Here is a 17461-nt window from a genome sequence, read left to right on the forward strand (position 1 = left end):
TTTTATTCTGCAAGCTAGGTATTTCTTTTTTTCTAAACTCTAAATAGGCTAGCAATCTAATGCACAGAAATGTGTGGCATGAGTAAGCAAGCTATTTCATCCGACACTTTGGTTCAAGGGAAGATGGAGACTGATGCAGACTGCGGGTTACCTAAAAATCAAGATAGAAACAGTAAATAATGGAAGTCAAAGCTGAAGGCAAGAGAGGTGGAATCCATTTTGAAAGGAAGATAGAAAACAAGTACTGTCTTGTACTGATGGTATGTCAATTAGGTTGATGAAAGGTTTTATCAATTAAATAAAACGTCACCAGAAGCTGAATCCAAGAAAGAAACACACCTAACAAGCTGTCTTCTGAGTCTTTGCCGAAACCCGGGATTGAACCAGGGACCTTTAGATCTTCAGTCTAACGCTCTCCCAACTGAGCTATTTCGGCCACTTATTTCACAGGTCCCTCCGTATTCTTCTTAATCATTGTAGACAAGACATACACCTCCAAATCATTCACTTTGATGGTACAGCTATGTCTTAACCTTCCGGTATCCTTCTGCAGCTAACTGGGTGCATTTACTCATTTACTTTTTTGGTGCGCAACCTAGGTACTTCTTTTATTCCAAACTCTGAATAGGCACACAAATGTGTGGGATGAGTAAGCAAGCTATATCATCTGACAGCTTGGTTCATGGGAAAATAGAAGATGATGCAGCCTAAGCTTTACATTAAAATCAAGATAGAAACTGGAAATAATGGAAGTCAAAGCTGAAGGCAAGAGAGGTGGAAGCCATTTTGAAAGGAAGATAGAACGCAAGTGCTGTGCTCTACTGATGGTATGTCGATCAGGTTATTGAAAGGTTTCATCTATGAACTAAAATGTCTACTGAAGCTGACTCCAAGAGAGAACTACACCTAATTAGCTAGGTGCTCAGTCCTTGCCGAAACCCGCGATTGAACCAGGGACCTTTAGATCTTCAGTCTAACGCTCTCCCAACTGAGCTATTTCGGCCAGTTGTCAGAGAATACCTTCCTGATGATTCTTAATCATTGTAGGCAACAAGTGGGCATCTGATCAATCACTAGGAGGGTACATCTATGTGTTAAAGTATGCTGTATCCTTCTGCAGCTAACTGGGCACAATTAGTCAATTTATTTTTTATTGCGCAAGCTAGGTATTTCTTTTTTTCTAAACGCTAAATAGGCTAGCAATCTAATACACAGAAATGTGTGGCATGAGGAAGCAAGCTATATCATCTGACACTTTGGTCCAAGGTTAGATGGAAAATGATGCAGGCTACAGTTTACCCTAAAATCGAGATAGAAACGGCAAATAATCGAAGTCAAAGCTGAAGGCAAGAGAGGTGGAAACCATTTTCAAAGGAAGATAGAAAACACGTACTGTCTTGTACTGATGGTATGTCAATTAGGTTGATGAAAGGTTTTATCAATAAAATAAAACGTCACCAGAAGCTGAATCCAAGAAAGAAACACGCCTAACAAGCTGCCTTCTGAGTCTTTGTCGAAACCCGGGATTGAACCAGGGACCTTTAGATCTTCAGTCTAACACTCTCCCAACTGAGCTATTTCGGCCAGTTATTTCACAGGTCCCTCCGTTTTCTTCTTAATCATTGTAGACAAGACATACACCTCGAAATCATTCACTTTGAGGGTACAGCTATGTCTTAAACTTCCGGTATCCTTCTGCAGCTAACTGGGTGCATTTACTCATTTACTTTTTTGGTGCGCAACCTAGGTACTTCTTTTATTCCAAACTCTGAATAGGCACACAAATGTGTGGGATGAGTAAGCAAGCTATATCATCTGACAGCTTGGTTCATGGGAAAATGGAAGATGATGCAGCCTAAGCTTCACATTAAAATCAAGATAGAAACTGGAAATAATGGAAGTCAAAGCTGAAGGCAAGAGAGGTGGAAGCCATTTTGAAAGGAAGATAGAACGCAAGTGCTGTGCTCTACTGATGGTATGTCGATCAGGTTATTGAAAGGTTTCATCTATGAACTAAAATGTCTACTGAAGCTGACTCCAAGAGAGAACTACACCTAATTAGCTAGGTGCTCACTCCTTGCCAAAACCCGGGATTGAACCAGGGACCTTTAGATCTTCAGTCTAACGCTCTCCCAACTGAGCTATTTCGGCCAGTTGTCAAAGAATACCTTCCTGATGATTCTTAATCATTGTAGGCAACAAGTGGGCATCTGATCAATCACTAGGAGGGTACATCTATGTGTTAAAGTATGCTGTATCCTTCTGCAGCTAACTGGGCACAATTAGTCAATTTATTTTTTATTGCCCAAGCTATGTATTTCTTTTTTTCTAAACGCTAAATAGGCTAGCAATCTAATACACAGAAATGTGTGGCATGAGGAAGCAAGCTATATCATCTGACACTTTGGTCCAAGGTTAGATGGAAAATGATGCAGGCTACAGTTTACCCTAAAATCGAGATAGAAACGGGAAATAATGGAAGTCAAAGCTGAAGGCAAGAGAGGTGGAATCCATTTTCAAAGGAAGATAGAAAACACGTACTGTCTTGTACTGATGGTATGTCAATTAGGTTGATGAAAGGTTTTATTAATTAAATAAAACGTCACCGGAAGCTGACTCCAAAAAAGAAACTTGCCTGACGAACTAGCTGCTCAGTCTTTGACCAAACCAAGAATTTAACCAGGGACCCTTAGATCTAAAGTTTGACGTCCTCGCAACTGAGCTCTTTCAGCCCGTTTTTTCACAGTGCCTTCCTTATTATTATTAATCATTGTAGACAAGAAATATAAGTCGCAATCATTCACTGTGAGGGTACAGCTATGTGTTACACTTTGCTGTATCCTTCTGTAGCTAACTGGGGGCAATTACTCCTTTACTTTTTTGCTACGCGAGCTAGGTACTTCTTTTTTTCTAAACTCTGAATAGGCTACCATTCTCATAAACAGAAATGTGTGGCATGACTAAGCAAGCTATATCATCTGACAGTTTGGCTCATGGGAAAATGGAAGATGACGCCGCCTACGGTTTACATCAAAATCAAGATAGAAACGGGAAATAATGGAAGTCAAAGCTGAAGGCAAGAGAGGTGGAAGCCATTTTGAAAGGAAGATAGAAAATAAGTGCTCTTTTGTACCGATGGCATGTCGATCAGGTTGATGCAAGTTTTTATCAATGAAATAAAATGTCCCTTGAGAGTGACTCCAAGAAAGAAACATGCCTAACAAGCTGAGTGCTTGGTCTTTGGCACAACCCAGGATTGAACCAAGGACCTTTTTTTATCTTTAGTCTAACATTCTCCCAACTGAGATATTTAAACCAGGTGTCATGAAAAGCTTTCCGTATCATTTTTAATCATTGTAGACAAGACACAGAAGTCTAAATCATTCACTGTGAGGGTACAGCTATGTCTTAAACTTTGTTGTATCCTTCTCCAGTTAACTGGGTGTAATTAGGGAATTTGTTTTTTATTCTGCAAGCTAGGTATTTCTTTTTTTCTAAACTCTAAATAGGCTAGCAATCTAATGCACAGAAATGTGTGGCATGAGTAAGCAAGCTATTTCATCCGACACTTTGGTTCAAGGGAAGATGGAGACTGATGCAGACTGCGGGTTACCTAAAAATCAAGATAGAAACAGTAAATAATGGAAGTCAAAGCTGAAGGCAAGATAGGTGGAATCCATTTTGAAAGGAAGATAGAAAACACGTACTGTCTTGTACTGATGGTATGTCAATTAGGTTGATGAAAGGTTTTATCAATTAAATAAAACGTCACCAGAAGCTGAATCCAAGAAAGAAACACACCTAACAAGCTGTCTTCTGAGTTTTGCCGAAACCCGGGATTGAACCAGAGACCTTTAGATCTTCAGTCTAACGCTCTCCCAACTGAGCTATTTCGGCCAGTCATTTCACAGGTCCCTCTGTATTCTTCTTAATCATTGTAGACAAGACATACACCTCGAAATCATTCACTTTGAGGGTACAGCTATGTCTTAAACTTCCGGTATCCTTCTGCAGCTAACTGGGTGAAATTACTCATTTACTTTTTTGGTGCGCAACCTAGGTACTTTTTTTTTATTCCAAACTCTGAATAGGCACACAAATGTGTGGGATGAGTAAGCAAGCTATATCATCTGACAGCTTGGTTCATGGGAAAATGGAAGATGATGCAGCCTAAGCTTTACATTAAAATCAAGATAGAAACTGGAAATAATGGAAGTCAAAGCTGAAGGCAAGAGAGGTGGAAGCCATTTTGAAAGGAAGATAGAACGCAAGTGCTGTACTCTACTGATGGTATGTCGATCAGGTTATTAAAAGGTTTCATCTATGAACTAAAATGTCTACTGAAGCTGACTCCAAGAGAGAACTACACCTAATTAGCTAGGTGCTCAGTCCTTGCCGAAACCCGCGATTGAACCAGGGACCTTTAGATCTTCAGTCTAACGCTCTCCCAACTGAGCTATTTCGGCCAGTTGTCAGAGAATACCTTCCTGATGATTCTTAATCATTGTAGGCAACAAGTGGGCATCTGATCAATCACTAGGAGGGTACATCTATGTGTTAAAGTATGCTGTATCCTTCTGCAGCTAACTGGGCACAATTAGTCAATTTATTTTTTATTGCGCAAGCTAGGTATTTCTTTTTTTCTAAACGCTAAATAGGCTAGCAATCTAATACACAGAAATGTGTGGCATGAGGAAGCAAGCTATATCATCTGACACTTTGGTCCAAAGTTAGATGGAAAATGATGCAGGCTACAGTTTACCCTAAAATCGAGATAGAAACGGCAAATAATGGAAGTCAAAGCTGAAGGCAAGAGAGGTGGAATCCATTTTGAAAGGAAGTTAGAAAACAAGTACTGTCTTGTACTGATGGTATGTCAATTAGGTTGATGAAAGGTTTTATTAATTAAATAAAACGTCACCGGAAGCTGAATCCAAGAAAGAAACACGCCTAACAAGCTGTCTTCTGAGTCTTTGCCGAAACCCGGGATTGAACCAGGGACCTTTAGATCTTCAGTCTAACGCTCTCCCAACTGAGCTATTTCGGCCACTTATTGCGCAGGTCCCTCCGTATTTTTCTTAATCATTGTAGACAAGACATACACCCCGAAATCATTCACTTTGAGGGTACAGCTATGTCTTAAACTTCCGGTATCCTTCTGCAGCTAACTGGGTGCAATTACTCATTTACTTTTTTGGTGCGCAACCTAGGTACTTCTTTTATTCCAAACTCTGAATAGGCACACAAATGTGTGGGATGAGTAAGCAAGCTATATCATCTGACAGCTTGGTTCATGGGAAAATGGAAGATGATGCAGCCTAAGCTTTAAATTAAAATCAAGATAGAAACTGGAAATAATGGAAGTCAAAGCTGAAGGCAACAGAGGTGGAAGCCATTTTGAAAGGAAGATAGAACGCAAGTGCTGTGCTCTACTGATGGTATGTTGATCAGGTTATTAAAAGGTTTCATCTATGAACTAAAATGTCTACTGAAGCTGACTCCAAGAGAGAACTACACCTAATTAGCTAGGTGCTCAGTCCTTGCCAAAACCCGGGATTGAACCAGGGACCTTTAGATCTTCAATCTAACGCTCTCCCAACTGAGCTATTTCGGCCACTTATTTCACAGGTCCCTCCGTATTCTTCTTAATCATTGTAGACAAGACATACACCTCGAAATCATTCACTTTGAGGGTACAGCTATGTCTTAAACTTCCGGTATCCTTCTGCAGCTAACTGGGTGCAATTACTCATTTACTTTTTTGGTGCGCAACCTAGGTACTTCTTTTATTCCAAACTCTGAATAGGCACACAAATGTGTGGGATGAGTAAGCAAGCTATATCATCTGACAGCTTGGTTCATGGGAAAATGTAAGATGATGCAGCCTAAGGTTTACATTAAAATCAAGATAGAAACTGGAAATAATGGAAGTCAAAGCTGAAGGCAAGAGAGGTGGAAGCCATTTTGAAAGGAAGATAGAACGCAAGTGCTGTGCTCTACTGATGGTATGTCGAACAGGTTATTAAAAGGTTTCATCTATGAACTAAAATGTCTACTGAAGCTGACTCCAAGAGAGAACTACACCTAATTAGCTAGGTGCTCAGTCCTTGCCAAAACCCGGGATTGAACCAGAGAGCTTTAGATCTTCAGTTTAACGCTCTCCCAAATGAGCTATTTCGGCCAGTTGTCAGAGAATACCTTCCTGATGATTCTTAATCATTGCAGGCAACAAGTGGGCATCTGATCAATCACTAGGAGGGTACATCTATGTGTTAAAGTATGCTGTATCCTTCTGCAGCTAACTGGGCACAATTAGTCAATTTATTTTTTATTGCGCAAGCTAGGTATTTCTTTTTTTCTAAACGCTAAATAGGCTAGCAATCTAATACACAGAAATGTGTGGCATGAGGAAGCAAGCTATATCATCTGACACTTTGGTCCAAGGTTAGATGGAAAATGATGCAGGCTACAGTTTACCCTAAAATCGAGATAGAAACGGCAAATAATGGAAGTCAAAGCTGAAGGCAAGAGAGGTGGAATCCATTTTCAAAGAAAGATAGAAAACACGTACTGTCTTGTACTGATGGTATGTCAATTAGGTTGATGAAAGGTTTTATTAATTAAATAAAACGTCACCGGAAGCTGACTCCAAAAAAGAAACTTGCCTGACGAACTAGCTGCTCAGTCTTTGACCAAACCAAGGATTTAACCAGGAACCCTTATATCTAAAGTTTGACGTCCTCGCAACTGAGCTCTTTCAGCCCGTTTTTTCACAGTGCCTTCTTTATTATTGTTAATCATTGTAGACAAGAAATATAAGTCGCAATCATTCACTGTGAGGGTACAGCTATGTGTTACACTTTGCTGTATCCTTCTGTAGCTAACTGGGGGCAATTACTCCTTTACTTTTTTGCTACGCGAGGTAGGTACTTCTTTTTTTCTAAACTCTGAATAGGCTACCACTCTCATAAACAGAAATGTGTGGCATGACCAAGCAAGCTATATCATCTGACAGTTTGGCTCATGGGAAAATGGAAGATGACGCCGGCTACGGTTTACATTAAAATCAAGATAGAAACGGGAAATAATGGAAGTAAAAGCTGAAGGCAAGAGAGGTGGAAGCCATTTTGAAAGGAAGATAGAAAATAAGTTCTCTTTTGTACCGATGGCATGTCGATCAGGTTGATGCAAGTTTTTATCAATGAAATAAAATGTCACTTGAGAGTGACTCCAAGAAAGAAACATGCCTAACAAGCTGAGTGCTTGGTCTTTGGCACAACCCAGGATTGAACCAAGGACCTTTTTTATCTTTAGTCTAACATTATCCTAACTGAGATATTTTAGCCAGGTGTCATGAAAAGCTTTCCGTATCATTTTTAATCATTGTAGACAAGACACAGAAGTCTAAATCATTCACTGTGAGGGTACAGCTATGTCTTAAACTTTGTTGTATCCTTCTCCAGTTAACTGGGTGTAATTAGGGAATTTGTTTTTTATTCTGCAAGCTAGGTATTTCTTTTTTTCTAAACTCTAAATAGGCTAGCAATCTAATGCACAGAAATGTGTGGCATGAGTAAGCAAGCTATTTCATCCGACACTTTGGTTCAAGGGAAGATGGAGACTGATGCAGACTGCGGGTTACCTAAAAATCAAGATAGAAACAGTAAATAATGGAAGTCAAAGCTGAAGGCAAGAGAGGTGGAATCCATTTTGAAAGGAAGATAGAAAACAAGTACTGTCTTGTACTGATGGTATGTCAATTAGGTTGATGAAAGGTTTTATCAATTAAATAAAACGTCACCAGAAGCTGAATCCAAGAAAGAAACACGCCTAAAAAGCTGTCTTCTGAGTCTTTGCCGAAACCCGGGATTGAACCAGAGACCTTTAGATCTTCAGTCTAACGCTCTCCCAACTGAGCTATTTCGGCCAGTTATTTCACAGCTCCCTCCGTTTTCTTCTTAATCTTTGTAGACAAGACATACACCTCCAAATCATTCACTTTGATGGTACAGCTATGTCTTAAACTTCCGGTATCCTTCTGCAGCTAACTGGGTGCATTTACTCATTTACTTTTTTGGTGCGCAACCTAGGTACTTCTTTTATTCCAAACTCTGTATAGGCACACAAATGTGTGGGATGAGTAAGCAAGCTATATCATCTGACAGCTTGGTTCATGGGAAAATAGAAGATGATGCAGCCTAAGCTTTACATTAAAATCAAGATACAAACTGGAAATAATGGAAGTCAAAGCTGAAGGCAACAGAGGTGGAAGCCATTTTGAAAGGAAGATAGAACGCAAGTGCTGTGCTCTACTGATGGTATGTCGATCAGGTTATTGAAAGGTTTCATCTATGAACTAAAATGTCTACTGAAGCTGACTCCAAGAGAGAACTACACCTAATTAGCTAGGTGCTCAGTCCTTGCCGAAACCCGGGATTGAACCAGGGACCTTTAGATCTTCAGTCTAACGCTCTCCCAACTGAGCTATTTCGGCCAGTTGTCAGAGAATACCTTCCTGATGATTCTTAATCATTGTAGGCAACAAGTGGGCATCTGATCAATCACTAGGAGGGTACATCTATGTGTTAAAGTATGCTGTATCCTTCTGCAGCTAACTGGGCACAATTAGTCAATTTATTTTTTATTGCGCAAGCTAGGTATTTCTTTTTTTCTAAACGCTAAATAGGCTAGCAATCTAATACACAGAAATGTGTGGCATGAGGAAGCAAGCTATATCATCTGACACTTTGGTCCAAGGTTAGATGGAAAATGATGCAGGCTACAGTTTACCCTAAAATCGAGATAGAAACGGCAAATAATCGAAGTCAAAGCTGAAGGCAAGAGAGGTGGAAACCATTTTCAAAGGAAGATAGAAAACACGTACTGTCTTGTACTGATGGTATGTCAATTAGGTTGATGAAAGGTTTTATCAATTAAATAAAACTACCAGAAGCTGAATCCAAGAAAGAAACACGCCTAACAAGCTGTCTTCTGAGTCTTTGCCGAAACCCGGGATTGAACCAGGGACCTTTAGATCTTCAGTCTAACGCTCTCCCAACTGAGCTATTTCGGCCACTTATTTCACATTTCCCTCCGTATTCTTCTTAATCATTGTAGACAAGACATACACCTCAAAATCATTCACTTTGAGGGTACAGCTATGTCTTAAACTTCCGGTATCCTTCTGCAGCTAACTGGGTGCAATTACTCATTTACTTTTTTGGTGCGCAACCTAGGTACTTCTTTTATTCCAAACTCTGAATAGGCACACAAATGTGTGGGATGAGTAAGCAAGCTATATCATCTGACAGCTTGGTTCATGGGAAAATGTAAGATGATGCAGCCTAAGGTTTACATTAAAATCAAGATAGAAACTGGAAATAATGGAAGTCAAAGCTGAAGGCAAGAGAGGTGGAAGCCATTTTGAAAGGAAGATAGAACGCAAGTGCTGTGCTCTACTGATGGTATGTCGAACAGGTTATTAAAAGGTTTCATCTATGAACTAAAATGTCTACTGAAGCTGACTCCAAGAGAGAACTACACCTAATTAGCTAGGTGCTCAGTCCTTGCCAAAACCCGGGATTGAACCAGAGAGCTTTAGATCTTCAGTTTAATGCTCTCCCAAATGAGCTATTTCGGCCAGTTGTCAGAGAATACCTTCCTGATGATTCTTAATCATTGCAGGCAACAAGTGGGCATCTGATCAATCACTAGGAGGGTACATCTATGTGTTAAAGTATGCTGTATCCTTCTGCAGCTAACTGGGCACAATTAGTCAATTTATTTTTTATTGCGCAAGCTAGGTATTTCTTTTTTTCTAAACGCTAAATAGGCTAGCAATCTAATACACAGAAATGTGTGGCATGAGGAAGCAAGCTATATCATCTGACACTTTGGTCCAAGGTTAGATGGAAAATGATGCAGGCTACAGTTTACCCTAAAATCGAGATAGAAACGGCAAATAATGGAAGTCAAAGCTGAAGGCAAGAGAGGTGGAATCCATTTTCAAAGAAAGATAGAAAACACGTACTGTCTTGTACTGATGGTATGTCAATTAGGTTGATGAAAGGTTTTATTAATTAAATAAAACGTCACCGGAAGCTGACTCCAAAAAAGAAACTTGCCTGACGAACTAGCTGCTCAGTCTTTGACCAAACCAAGGATTTAACCAGGAACCCTTAGATCTAAAGTTTGACGTCCTCGCAACTGAGCTCTTTCAGCCCGTTTTTTCACAGTGCCTTCTTTATTATTGTTAATCATTGGAGACAAGAAATATAAGTCGCAATCATTCACTGTGAGGGTACAGCTATGTGTTACACTTTGCTGTATCCTTCTGTAGTTAACTGGGGGCAATTACTCCTTTACTTTTTTGCTACGCGAGGTAGGTACTTCTTTTTTTCTAAACTCTGAATAGGCTACCACTCTCATAAACAGAAATGTGTGGCATGACCAAGCAAGCTATATCATCTGACAGTTTGGCTCATGGGAAAATGGAAGATGACGCCGGCTACGGTTTACATTAAAATCAAGATAGAAACGGGAAATAATGGAAGTCAAAGCTGAAGGCAAGAGAGGTGGAAGCCATTTTGAAAGGAAGATAGAAAATAAGTTCTCTTTTGTACCGATGGCATGTCGATCAGGTTGATGCAAGTTTTTATCAATGAAATAAAATGTCACTTGAGAGTGACTCCAAGAAAGAAACATGCCTAACAAGCTGAGTGCTTGGTCTTTGGCACAACCCAGGATTGAACCAAGGACCTTTTTTATCTTTAGTCTAACATTATCCTAACTGAGATATTTTAGCCAGGTGTCATGAAAAGCTTTCCGTATCATTTTTAATCATTGTAGACAAGACACAGAAGTCTAAATCATTCACTGTGAGGGTACAGCTATGTCTTAAACTTTGTTGTATCCTTCTCCAGTTAACTGGGTGTAATTAGGGAATTTGTTTTTTATTCTGCAAGCTAGGTATTTCTTTTTTTCTAAACTCTAAATAGGCTAGCAATCTAATGCACAGAAATGTGTGGCATGAGTAAGCAAGCTATTTCATCCGACACTTTGGTTCAAGGGAAGATGGAGACTGATGCAGACTGCGGGTTACCTAAAAATCAAGATAGAAACAGTAAATAATGGAAGTCAAAGCTGAAGGCAAGAGAGGTGGAATCCATTTTGAAAGGAAGATAGAAAACAAGTACTGTCTTGTACTGATGGTATGTCAATTAGGTTGATGAAAGGTTTTATCAATTAAATAAAACGTCACCAGAAGCTGAATCCAAGAAAGAAACACGCCTAAAAAGCTGTCTTCTGAGTCTTTGCCGAAACCCGGGATTGAACCAGGGACCTTTAGATCTTCAGTCTAACGCTCTCCCAACTGAGCTATTTCGGCCAGTTATTTCACAGCTCCCTCCGTTTTCTTCTTAATCATTGTAGACAAGACATACACCTCCAAATCATTCACTTTGATGGTACAGCTATGTCTTAAACTTCCGGTATCCTTCTGCAGCTAACTGGGTGCATTTACTCATTTACTTTTTTGGTGCGCAACCTAGGTACTTCTTTTATTCCAAACTCTGAATAGGCACACAAATGTGTGGGATGAGTAAGCAAGCTATATCATCTGACAGCTTGGTTCATGGGAAAATAGAAGATGATGCAGCCTAAGCTTTACATTAAAATCAAGATACAAACTGGAAATAATGGAAGTCAAAGCTGAAGGCAACAGAGGTGGAAGCCATTTTGAAAGGAAGATAGAACGCAAGTGCTGTGCTCTACTGATGGTATGTCGATCAGGTTATTCAAAGGTTTCATCTATGAACTAAAATGTCTACTGAAGCTGACTCCAAGAGAGAACTACACCTAATTAGCTAGGTGCTCAGTCCTTGCCGAAACCCGGGATTGAACCAGGGACCTTTAGATCTTCAGTCTAACACTCTCCCAACTGAGCTATTTCGGCCAGTTGTCAGAGAATACCTTCCTGATGATTCTTAATCATTGTAGGCAACAAGTGGGCATCTGATCAATCACTAGGAGGGTACATCTATGTGTTAAAGTATGCTGTATCCTTCTGCAGCTAACTGGGCACAATTAGTCAATTTATTTTTTATTGCGCAAGCTAGGTATTTCTTTTTTTCTAAACGCTAAATAGGCTAGCAATCTAATACACAGAAATGTGTGGCATGAGGAAGCAAGCTATATCATCTGACACTTTGGTCCAAGGTTAGATGGAAAATGATGCAGGCTACAGTTTACCCTAAAATCGAGATAGAAACGGCAAATAATCGAAGTCAAAGCTGAAGGCAAGAGAGGTGGAAACCATTTTCAAAGGAAGATAGAAAACACGTACTGTCTTGTACTGATGGTATGTCAATTAGGTTGATGAAAGGTTTTATCAATTAAATAAAACGTCACCAGAAGCTGAATCCAAGAAAGAAACACGCCTAACAAGCTGCCTTCTGAGTCTTTGTCGAAACCCGGGATTGAACCAGGGACCTTTAGATCTTCAGTCTAACACTCTCCCAACTGAGCTATTTCGGCCAGTTATTTCACAGGTCCCTCCGTTTTCTTCTTAATCATTGTAGACAAGACATACACCTCGAAATCATTCACTTTGAGGGTACAGCTATGTCTTAAACTTCCGGTATCCTTCTGCAGCTAACTGGGTGCATTTACTCATTTACTTTTTTGGTGCGCAACCTAGGTACTTCTTTTATTCCAAACTCTGAATAGGCACACAAATGTGTGGGATGAGTAAGCAAGCTATATCATCTGACAGCTTGGTTCATGGGAAAATAGAAGATGATGCAGCCTAAGCTTTACATTAAAATCAAGATAGAAATTGGAAATAATGGAAGTCAAAGCTGAAGGCAAGAGAGGTGGAAGCCATTTTCAAAGGAAGATAGAACGCAAGTGCTGTGCTCTACTGATGGTATGTCGATCAGGTTATTGAAAGGTTTCATCTATGAACTAAAATGTCTACTGAAGCTGACTCCAAGAGAGAACTACACCTAATTAGCTAGGTGCTCACTCCTTGCCAAAACCCGGGATTGAACCAGAGACCTTTAGATCTTCAGTCTAACGCTCTCCCAACTGAGCTATTTCGGCCAGTTGTCAAAGAATACCTTCCTGATGATTCTTAATCATTGTAGGCAACAAGTGGGCATCTGATCAATCACTAGGAGGGTACATCTATGTGTTAAAGTATGTTGTATCCTTCTGCAGCTAACTGGGCACAATTAGTCAATTTATTTTTTATTGCGCAAGCTAGGTATTTCTTTTTTTCTAAACGCTAAATAGGCTAGCAATCTAATACACAGAAATGTGTGGCATGAGGAAGCAAGCTATATCATCTGACACTTTGGTCCAAGGTTAGATGGAAAATGATGCAGGCTACAGTTTACCCTAAAATCGAGATAGAAACGGGAAATAATGGAAGTCAAAGCTGAAGGCAAGAGAGGTGGAATCCATTTTCAAAGGAAGATAGAAAACACGTACTGTCTTGTACTGATGGTATGTCAATTAGGTTGATGAAAGGTTTTATTAATTAAATAAAACGTCACCGGAAGCTGACTCCAAAAAAGAAACTTGCCTGACGAACTAGCTGCTCAGTCTTTGACCAAACCAAGAATTTAACCAGGGACCCTTAGATCTAAAGTTTGACGTCCTCGCAACTGAGCTCTTTCAGCCCGTTTTTTCACAGTGCCTTCCTTATTATTATTAATCATTGTAGACAAGAAATATAAGTCGCAATCATTCACTGTGAGGGTACAGCTATGTGTTACACTTTGCTGTATCCTTCTGTAGCTAACTGGGGGCAATTACTCCTTTACTTTTTTGCTACGCGAGCTAGGTACTTCTTTTTTTCTAAACTCTGAATAGGCTACCATTCTCATAAACAGAAATGTGTGGCATGACTAAGCAAGCTATATCATCTGACAGTTTGGCTCATGGGAAAATGGAAGATGACGCCGCCTACGGTTTACATCAAAATCAAGATACAAACGGGAAATAATGGAAGTCAAAGCTGAAGGCAAGAGAGGTGGAAGCCATTTTGAAAGGAAGATAGAAAATAAGTGCTCTTTTGTACCGATGGCATGTCGATCAGGTTGATGCAAGTTTTTATCAATGAAATAAAATGTCCCTTGAGAGTGACTCCAAGAAAGAAACATGCCTAACAAGCTGAGTGCTTGGTCTTTGGCACAACCCAGGATTGAACCAAGGACCTTTTTTTATCTTTAGTCTAACATTCTCCCAACTGAGATATTTAAACCAGGTGTCATGAAAAGCTTTCCGTATCATTTTTAATCATTGTAGACAAGACACAGAAGTCTAAATCATTCACTGTGAGGGTACAGCTATGTCTTAAACTTTGCTGTATCCTTCTCCAGTTAACTGGGTGTAATTAGGGAATTCGTTTTTTATTGTGCAAGCTAGGTATTTCTTTTTTTCTAAACTCTAAATAGGCTAGCAATCTAATGCACAGAAATGTGTGGCATGAGTAAGCAAGCTATTTCATCCGACACTTTGGTTCAAGGGAAGATGGAGACTGATGCAGACTGCGGGTTACCTAAAAATCAAGACAGAAACAGTAAATAATGGAAGTCAAAGCTGAAGGCAAGAGAGGTGGAAACCATTTTCAAAGGAAGATAGAAAACACGTACTGTCTTGTACTGATGGTATGTCAATTAGGTTGATGAAAGGTTTTATCAATTAAATAAAACGTCACCAGAAGCTGAATCCAAGAAAGAAACACGCCTAACAAGCTGTCTTCTGAGTCTTTGCCGAAACCCGGGATTGAACCAGGGACCTTTAGATCTTCAGTCTAACGCTCTCCCAACTGAGCTATTTCGGCCACTTATTGCGCAGGTCCCTCCGTATTTTTCTTAATCATTGTAGACAAGACATACACCCCGAAATCATTCACTTTGAGGGTACAGCTATGTCTTAAACTTCCGGTATCCTTCTGCAGCTAACTGGGTGCAATTACTCATTTACTTTTTTGGTGCGCAACCTAGGTACTTCTTTTATTCCAAACTCTGAATAGGCACACAAATGTGTGGGATGAGTAAGCAAGCTATATCATCTGACAGCTTGGTTCATGGGAAAATGGAAGATGATGCAGCCTAAGGTTTACATTAAAATCAAGATAGAAACTGGAAATAATGGAAGTCAAAGCTGAAGGCAAGAGAGGTGGAAGCCATTTTGAAAGGAAGATAGAACGCAAGTGCTGTGCTCTACTGATGGTATGTTGAACAGGTTATTAAAAGGTTTCATCTATGAACTAAAATGTCTACTGAAGCTGACTCCAAGAGAGAACTACACCTAATTAGCTAGGTGCTCAGTCCTTGCCAAAACCCGGGATTGAACCAGAGAGCTTTAGATCTTCAGTTTAACGCTCTCCCAAATGAGCTATTTCGGCCAGTTGTCAGAGAATACCTTCCTGATGATTCTTAATCATTGCAGGCAACAAGTGGGCATCTGATCAATCACTAGGAGGGTACATCTATGTGTTAAAGTATGCTGTATCCTTCTGCAGCTAACTGGGCACAATTAGTCAATTTATTTTTTATTGCGCAAGCTAGGTATTTCTTTTTTTATAAACGCTAAATAGGCTAGCAATCTAATACACAGAAATGTGTGGCATGAGGAAGCAAGCTATATCATCTGACACTTTGGTCCAAGGTTAGATGGAAAATGATGCAGGCTACAGTTTACCCTAAAATCGAGATAGAAACGGCAAATAATGGAAGTCAAAGCTGAAGGCAAGAGAGGTGGAATCCATTTTCAAAGGAAGATAGAAAACACGTACTGTCTTGTACTGATGGTATGTCAATTAGGTTGATGAAAGGTTTTATTAATTAAATAAAACGTCACCGGAAGCTGACTCCAAAAAAGAAACTTGCATGACGAACTAGCTGCTCAGTCTTTGACCAAACCAAGGCTTTAACCAGGGACCCTTAGATCTAAAGTTTGACGTCCTCGCAACTGAGCTCTTTCAGCCCGTTTTTTCACAGTGCCTTCCTTATTATTGTTAATCATTGTAGACAAGAAATATAAGTCGCAATCATTCACTGTGAGGGTACAGCTATGTGTTACACTTTGCTGTATCCTTCTGTAGCTAACTGGGGGCAATTACTCCTTTACTTTTTTGCTACGCGAGCTAGGTACTTCTTTTTTTCTAAACTCTGAATAGGCTACCACTCTCATAAACAGAAATGTGTGGCATGACTAAGCAAGCTATATCATCTGACAGTTTGGCTCATGGGAAAATGGAAGATGACGCCGCCTACGGTTAACATCAAAATCAAGATACAAACGGGAAATAATGGAAGTCAAAGCTGAAGGCAAGAGAGGTGGAAGCCATTTTGAAAGGAAGATAGAAAATAAGTGCTCTTTTGTACCGATGGCATGTCGATCAGGTTGATGCAAGTTTTTATCAATGAAATAAAATGTCACTTGAGAGTGACTCCAAGAAAGAAACATGCCTAACAAGCTGAGTGCTTGGTCTTTGGCACAACCCAGGATTGAACCAAGGACCTTTTTTATCTTTAGTCTAACATTCTCCCAACTGAGATATTTTAGCCAGGTGTCATGAAAACCTTTCAGTATCATTTTTAATCATTGTAGACAAGACACAGAAGTCTAAATCATTCACTGTGAGGGTTCAGCTATGTCTTAAACTTTGCTGTATCCTTCTCCAGTTAACTGGGTGTAATTAGGGAATTCGTTTTTTATTGTGCAAGCTAGGTATTTCTTTTTTTCTAAACGCTAAATAGGCTAGCAATCTAATACACAGAAATGTGTGGCATGAGGAAGCAAGCTATATCATCTGACACTTTGGTCCAAGGTTAGATGGAAAATGATGCAGGCTACAGTTTACCCTAAAATCGAGATAGAAACGGCAAATAATCGAAGTCAAAGCTGAAGGCAAGAGAGGTGGAAACCATTTTCAAAGGAAGATAGAAAACACGTACTGTCTTGTACTGATGGTATGTCAATTAGGTTGATGAAAGGTTTTATCAATTAAATAAAACGTCACCAGAAGCTGAATCCAAGAAAGAAACACGCCTAACAAGCTGCCTTCTGAGTCTTTGTCGAAACCCGGGATTGAACCAGGGACCTTTAGATCTTCAGTCTAACACTCTCCCAACTGAGCTATTTCAGCCAGTTATTTCACAGGTCCCTCCGTTTTCTTCTTAATCATTGTAGACAAGACATACACCTCGAAATCATTCACTTTGAGGGTACAGCTATGTCTTAAACTTCCGGTATCCTTCTGCAGCTAACTGGGTGCATTTACTCATTTACTTTTTTGGTGCGCAACCTAGGTACTTCTTTTATTCCAAACTCTGAATAGGCACACAAATGTGTGGGCTGAGTAAGCAAGCTATATCATCTGACAGCTTGGTTCATGGGAAAATAGAAGATGATGCAGCCTAAGCTTTACATTAAAATCAAGATAGAA

General features: G+C 39.8%; 9 non-coding genes across 9 annotated transcripts; all 9 read right to left on the bottom strand.

The window, feature by feature from the left end:
* Window positions 1-363: 363 nt before the first annotated feature.
* Window positions 364-436, bottom strand: TRNAF-GAA (transfer RNA phenylalanine (anticodon GAA)). The gene has a single exon. It is a non-coding gene; the product is annotated as a tRNA-Phe (tRNA).
* Window positions 437-2078: 1642 nt separating this feature from the next.
* TRNAF-GAA (transfer RNA phenylalanine (anticodon GAA)) lies at window positions 2079-2151 on the bottom strand. Its single transcript has one exon. It is a non-coding gene; the product is annotated as a tRNA-Phe (tRNA).
* A 2823-nt stretch (window positions 2152-4974) lies between these two features.
* TRNAF-GAA (transfer RNA phenylalanine (anticodon GAA)) lies at window positions 4975-5047 on the bottom strand. Its single transcript has one exon. It is a non-coding gene; the product is annotated as a tRNA-Phe (tRNA).
* Window positions 5048-5541: 494 nt separating this feature from the next.
* On the bottom strand, window positions 5542-5614 carry TRNAF-GAA (transfer RNA phenylalanine (anticodon GAA)). The gene has a single exon. It is a non-coding gene; the product is annotated as a tRNA-Phe (tRNA).
* Window positions 5615-8421: 2807 nt separating this feature from the next.
* On the bottom strand, window positions 8422-8494 carry TRNAF-GAA (transfer RNA phenylalanine (anticodon GAA)). Its single transcript has one exon. It is a non-coding gene; the product is annotated as a tRNA-Phe (tRNA).
* A 506-nt stretch (window positions 8495-9000) lies between these two features.
* Window positions 9001-9073, bottom strand: TRNAF-GAA (transfer RNA phenylalanine (anticodon GAA)). The gene has a single exon. It is a non-coding gene; the product is annotated as a tRNA-Phe (tRNA).
* A 2240-nt stretch (window positions 9074-11313) lies between these two features.
* Window positions 11314-11386, bottom strand: TRNAF-GAA (transfer RNA phenylalanine (anticodon GAA)). The gene has a single exon. It is a non-coding gene; the product is annotated as a tRNA-Phe (tRNA).
* Window positions 11387-11880: 494 nt separating this feature from the next.
* TRNAF-GAA (transfer RNA phenylalanine (anticodon GAA)) lies at window positions 11881-11953 on the bottom strand. The gene has a single exon. It is a non-coding gene; the product is annotated as a tRNA-Phe (tRNA).
* A 2822-nt stretch (window positions 11954-14775) lies between these two features.
* TRNAF-GAA (transfer RNA phenylalanine (anticodon GAA)) lies at window positions 14776-14848 on the bottom strand. Its single transcript has one exon. It is a non-coding gene; the product is annotated as a tRNA-Phe (tRNA).
* Between the last annotated feature and the right edge of the window lie 2613 nt (window positions 14849-17461).

The sequence above is a fragment of the Pleurodeles waltl genome, unplaced genomic scaffold, assembly GCF_031143425.1.
Source record: "Pleurodeles waltl isolate 20211129_DDA unplaced genomic scaffold, aPleWal1.hap1.20221129 scaffold_465, whole genome shotgun sequence".
Lineage (NCBI taxonomy): Eukaryota > Metazoa > Chordata > Amphibia > Caudata > Salamandridae > Pleurodeles > Pleurodeles waltl.